This window comes from Lycium barbarum, chromosome 2, assembly GCF_019175385.1.
Source record: "Lycium barbarum isolate Lr01 chromosome 2, ASM1917538v2, whole genome shotgun sequence".
NCBI lineage: Eukaryota > Viridiplantae > Streptophyta > Magnoliopsida > Solanales > Solanaceae > Lycium > Lycium barbarum.
In genome coordinates, this window is record NC_083338.1 from 129,277,952 (window position 1) to 129,284,838 (window position 6,887).

Here is a 6,887-nt window from a genome sequence, read left to right on the forward strand (position 1 = left end):
GCTTCAATTTATGACATCTAGTTATCAAAGAAACCATAGCGCACACGAATCAAGACTCACGGGAAACCAGTCAATTAACAAATTCTCATGCCCTCACAAAGACCAAAGAATGTCCCAACATATATGTACACCCAGAATGGGACCAAAGACAAAGGAGAAGAGAAACACTCACACTCACAAAGAAATTCTCTAGCTAAGCATGCAATTACCATAAACTTGCCCTTATTTTCAGTGTCCTCAACTTTGGACAGTTCGGCTGTGATCACACCAGGACTTTTCAAGGTTGTAATGTAGGCTCAGGGACAGGTATGATAGATATTTGGATAATTGTGACTCACCCTCCTTGAACGCTACATATTATTCTTTTTTTTTTTACCCTTTTCGCCTTTTGTTTTCTTTCCTTATTTTTTTTTCTCTTTATTGCCTCGGTGTGATTTTATTACTATTCTACTTCTATATAACTTTTTTTTTCTTTTTTTTTTCTTTTTCTACACTTACCACACTGATATCTTTTACTAGGCAATTCACGTCCACCCCACTTTAGGCTTACACCTCATGTTCCCCTTATTCCACCTATCACCCCACGTTTAGCCTCAATCTTAGTATTTTAGTGCCAAGGAGGGACCGGGTGCAAAGATATGGATATTCAAAATGGGTATCGGCTTATTACATCTACTCAAAGAATAGGTTTTAAGGCTCAAAATAGCTAACAAGGGATATTAATCTATGGGTAGGCTTATATTTAGGCTAAACAGGGGTTCCTGTAACACCTCATATCTTTAACTTAAGCCTTGATCATGAACCCCGACTTAGAATGTGAGAATTGAAAATTTCTCTTCAGCTGTAAGATGGGGATTACGCCCCAGAATACGAATCGGTAAATCAGTATACGGCCCGTATTTTAAGTCGTAAAGTGATACCAAAAATCACTGTACATTTTGTAATTTGGCGTATGGAATTTTATATTGTTAAATACGAACCGTATTTTGAAATACAGCCCATAAAGTGTGATCGTAGTTAGGAAGGAACATAAAACAGTGATGTTTATTGAAGTATGTTGACATACGGTCCAGGTTTACAGACTGTAAATCGGTTTACGGATCGTATTTTGGCCCGTATTTCCCAGCCCGCACCAGAGCCTATAAATACCAGCCTTCAGTTATTTTATTTCGTTTTTGATAATTCCAAGCCCTAGAAACGGAGTGTTCTTCTCCCAACAATCCAAAACAACAAGGTAAGTCATTCCAAACTCTTCCAAATCAATTCTATCATATATGCTCTTAATCTAATCATGAAACCATGTTCTTAACATAGGGTTTTGGAACCGGGTAGGAGAGCCAGATAGATTTTTATCCACTAAACTCATCAACCAACCTTGACCTTGACTCTCATTACGTACTCCAACTCTATCTATTAATGAAGACGCTTTATCTAATGAAGCAGCATTGGGAACCCCCATTTTTTTCTTCGGAGTCATTTCTTTTTCCATCCCCCCGCCCCGGTTGGGAAAGCTTTATTATACGGATATTCTTCTATACGCTCTTTTTTTTCAGCTGCCTCATTAGGATAAGGAATGGGACCCGACCTTGTGGTAGTGAAATCTTTCAATAGTAACATAGTCACACTACTCTAATGAAAAAAAATGAAATCAAAATAATGAAAGTAAAATACTCTTCTTCAGAATTAGACCTTCTGTAAACGAAACTTCATACTTCTGGATAGGCCTGAGAAAGCCGCCAGAAGCAGAACCCCGTTTTTTTTCTAGAAAATCAAGAAAACCCAAATTCATAAGTTTGGTAAATGACATAAAACTCCCACCTCGTAACGTGCTACTAGTAGGGGTGTCAAATATGGCCCAAAAGATGATGATCCACCCAACCCGCCCAAAATTTTATGGGTTAGACTCAAGATAATTTCATATTGGGCTGATTTTCGCCCAACCGAACATAGCCCATTTTAAAGTGATCTTCAACTTAGCCCAATTCTAGCTCATTTTTAAAATTTACCTAAATTTGGGTTTATTGCTTGAGATATAGTTTAGTTTTTTTATGTATACACTTTTCTTTTATCATCGAAAATATTTTTCACGGAAAATGTTTTCCTCAAAAATATTTTCACCGAAAAATCCGCGAAAAATGTTTTTTTTTAGAAAACAGACCCTTCAAAAAAACTGAGTCAAGTTGGGCAGGTCATTGACCCAGCCCATTTTAGCCCAAGTAACTTTTGGGTCATTTTTAGCCCAAACCATATATTACCTCAGTCCATTTTAACATGGCAAATTCAGCCCATTTGACACCCCTAGCTACTAGTGTGCTAGGTACATTCCTATTTATATATGTATGTATGTACACACTAAAACAACTTAGGCTCCAAAAGTTGAAATTTGAAGGTGTTATCCAAGACAAAAGTATCAATTTTCATAAATCACAATATTAACTATCAAAACATCTTAGGCACCAATAATTTGAAGAAATAGCTAATTACCAGAAAGGCGAAACAACAAACTTGTTTGAAGAACAATCTGAGAAGAAAATAACAGCACAGTTCGTAGACTGTAGAATAGAAGATACACCAAAGTAAGATAAAACTTTATCTTTGAGGGTAGGTTTATAATGATCCTTTAAATATACACTTATCAGTTTTATTTCTTTAAGGATTCAAAAACATAAACTATCTTGTCTGAGGGGTTAATTTTGGATGATATGACAGTAATGATAATCGATCCGAGTCATTTCAAATCCTAGTTTGGTGTAACTAGTTCAGTCATCCTTAGGAAGTTTCAGTTGCATATACCTCAAAAATTAGCCCCGACAGCAGATTCCTATTGATAGTGATCCAAGTAAGATGCCAAATAGAAAATATATGATTCTTTACTTCTTAGAAATAGTCATGTATGAAATAACAACAATAATATAGTTTGGAGATAATAGTCAAAAACACACCTTAAGCAGTGTCTGAGCGAGGATTTTCACTAAAGGGATTCAAAATATGAAAAATTAAACATATGAAGAACCCAAAGGGGGTTCAACATCTATTAAATATACATAAAAAAATAATTTTGACTACGTATAAACAATACTTTTTATCCCTCTTGAGGGGGTTCAGATGAACCCCTCGGCCCCATGTGGCTCCACCCCTAACCTTAAGTATCACTTTTTTGTGAGTTTCCTACGTGAACTGTTAGATGTTTACATTTCCTACCTAAACTATCCCAAACTATCCCAAACTACTTATGAAAACACTTTTTGCCAGTTTCCAGCACCATCAGATACTAGTCGAGGTGTGTTTTGATAAATTGTTTGTGATAGTACATGTAGGACACGCAAACACTTGATAGTTCAAGTGTGTTTTAATAAATAGTTGGTGATAGTTCAAGTAGGAAACGCAAACACCTAATAGTTCAGGTAGAAAACTCACAAAAAAGTGATACTTAAGATATTTATTTAATACAAAAGTATTAATGATGAAAAGTTTGTCAAACCCAATTTTGAATTGGAGCCACGGGCAAAGTCCATGAAATGGAATTTAGGAAAAAAGGTTCATAGGTGATGTAAGTATCATAATAACTCATATGAGAAAAAAAAAATCTTTGCTGAAAAGGTGTGAGACTGTGAGTACAACACTGACCCAAGAGAGAAAATACATGAATCTAGTTTATCTTTTCAACAAAGCTGAAAGTGGATCACCGAAAAACAAAACTCACAAAAGAAAAATGAAAATGTTGGCAGAAAATTCATGGCACGCCAATTTTGAGAATATCGATCAATCTAATGCAGGGGTGACTTTTAGGTGAAGCCACTAAAGTCGAGGCTTTAGGCCCCTCATTTTCGAGATCACCACTTTTCATCAATATAAGTTATATATGTTTACTTATTTTGAAAAATTACTGTTATAGTAAATGGAATTAGCTAACTAATTCTCGCCTGTTGGCTTACATCAAAAGTTGTCACTAATAGAACCCTTGGATTGAGTCAGCCTACTACTATGGAAAAGTAAATCGTGTATGTTTTCTTATCACTTCAGTTACCAAAGAGGGAAAGGATTACTCCTATAGTTTTACTTTTCAAACATTCCCATATTATATAAACTTAAAATATTGGTGTAGACGGATGGCTAGTAAAAATCTAAGATATCTCAAGTTCAGTTGTAATTGACATGGATTCTAATTTATCTGTCAATTCAAATTTTTAAAAAAGTTATTCTTTAATTCAAAATTTAATGTTGCTACATTATTTAATAATTTATTAAACATTTTCCTTAAAATTTCCAAGTGACTCGTTATTAGTTATAATATTATGAAATCATTGATATTAATTATTATTAAATGATGATTTGATTAGACAAAAGATAAGGCAAAAACAAAAAGAGATAACATCCGAATTTTTTAATTTTAATTTGAATAGAGAAACACTCCTTATTGAAACTCTTTGTTTAATAATCTTTTTTTTTCTTCATGTTTCAGGCCTTATGTACAGGATTTTCTTTGCTTGCAGTTGTGCCTTCAGTTGAACGATTTTTCCCTCCACATTTTTCTCATTCGTAAGGTATACAATGCATATCACCATTCCTTTCTATTCTTTTAGTTGTATATGTGCATGCTTCATTTGAACCCGCTGGTTCTCGTTATACTCATAATATTACTGGACTCTTAATCATGAATTTATATGCATAATGAAATATTTCCAAAACATTCTTTCCGTATTTCTTAAATCAAGTAAAATCTGTAATAATATGAATCCGTAAAGTAATGCAAAACTATATGTCAACTTACATAGCCGCTTACAAGACTGACATACTGTGTACATGACTCTATCTACAAAAGTCTCTAATGTAGAACATGATATCAAAACATAATTTTGGGACAGGGCCCCAACATACCCATAATGCATCTAACTCAAATCATAAAGAAATACTCTAACTCGGTCATACTCTGAATGAAATGGAGTTTACCAATCTCGCTGATAGCCTGGGAATGCCCTACAGTCAGTCTCCTGTATAATCTTTCCTGCAAAATTATTTGGGTCTACGTGGCATGAACACAGCGCCCCCAGGCAAAGGGATGTCAGTACGAATAATGTACCGAGTATGTAAGGCATAAGAACATCAAGTACATATGAATCATGAAAACCAGTCTCAATATTTGAATGCATATGTGGCTAACATCTGAGAATATCTGCATAACTCTATATGACTGAAACTGACTCTGTGGCATATGATAGGCATAGGTTATAATATAACTAATAGTGCTGTGAAACGTACAGCCCTATCCATATATAATATAATAGTGCCGAGGAACGTACAGCTCAATCCATATATAATATAATAGTACCGAGGAATGTACGGCCCGATTCATATATAATATAATAGCGTCGAGGAACGTACAGCCCGATCCATATATAATATAATAGTGCCGAGGAACATACTGCCCGATCCATATATAATATAATAGTGCTGAGGACGTACAACCCGATCCATACATAATATAATAGTGTCGAGGAACATACGGCCCGATCCATATAATATATATATATATATATATATATATATATGCATGTAAGACTCGGAAAAGGATTCTCTGAACTCCTCTGATGACATAAGAAGCTAGGTATGATAAGTCTCTGGGAGTTATGGACATAAAACATAGGAGGCCAAGGATACAAATATCTCTACTCTATCTAAGAATAGAGTCTTTGGAACCCGCTTGCTCACTGTGTTCGTTCATATGATAAGGATCATGCCAAAATGAAAAAAAGGGATAGCCTTAACATACCTTGTCCGCTTCTTAAGCTAATCCAAACTTAAGTCTCGGGTTTCCCAAGATCTATAACAACATCAGTAGATACCAAACATTAGCTATAGGTACTTAGGAATCCAACCCTAAGCTAGCACGTCATTTATAGAAATTCGGACAGCATTTCCTTTACAAATTCAACAAACCCAGAGAATTCAACTCGGCCCAATCATCAACAACAATACCAACAACCATATTAACAACATCAACAATTAATCCCATCGATCCAGCCCGCCAACAATATAAAAATAGTTTCAATAATTTAAACAATAATGCAACAAGCGGCAAGCTCAGCTTGTCAATTAAACAATAGTTTTAAACCCCACCTTCATTCCTAAATTTCTCAACAATATTAATAACAAACAACACCTCCGGGTTATTCAATTAATTTCCAGTCATATAATTTCATAAGAACAACCTCCCAAAACAGTCCACCGAACTACAACACCAATTTATCTGATTTCCGATAAAATTTTCGTATTTCTTTCATCTAGCAATGTAGATACGACTTGGATAAATCAAATACATCTAGGAGAGAGGATTTCTTACCTTATATGCTAAGAACTACTCTTCTTCCACATTACTTCACTTTGAAGAAAGTCCGGATCCAACAACACGACAAAATGAAACAACGAGATCGAAGCAGTACGCAAAACCCGTACGTTGTTCTTTGAGAAGGATTACACTTTTCTTCCATGAAATAAATAAAGCACAACATTTTTGGTTTCAATATGAAACGTTGCTGCACACCAAATGGAAACTATGTTGTACCCTTCTTTATCTTAGGCGAAATACCAAAGCAAATGAGATTAAAACTTAGATAATATTTTGCCCTTTGCACGTGCCACTTGTTGGCCAAACTTTTATAGTAATCATCCCTAGGCTGCCACAATAGCACTATGTGCATGCCAAAAAATGAAGCTACAGCCCACTCAGAAGTTGTCTACGTGGACTATGTCCCCCTAGTACTTATCCAAACAAATTCCAATTAATCTATTTCCCCTACCATTTTCAATTTAATCAATTACACACGCATAACTAATTTCTTAATCACAATTCACTTAAATAGTAATCATTTTTAATACATTTTATGTAG

General features: G+C 34.9%; 1 long non-coding RNA gene across 1 annotated transcript; it reads right to left on the bottom strand.

Moving 5' to 3' along the window:
• Positions 1-4,726: 4,726 nt before the first annotated feature.
• LOC132622231 (uncharacterized) lies at positions 4,727-6,601 on the bottom strand. Its single transcript, XR_009575849.1, has 3 exons — positions 6,341-6,601; positions 5,771-5,821; positions 4,727-5,023 (listed from the first exon to the last, which is right to left on the bottom strand). It is a non-coding gene; the product is annotated as an uncharacterized LOC132622231 (long non-coding RNA).
• Positions 6,602-6,887: the final 286 nt, after the last annotated feature.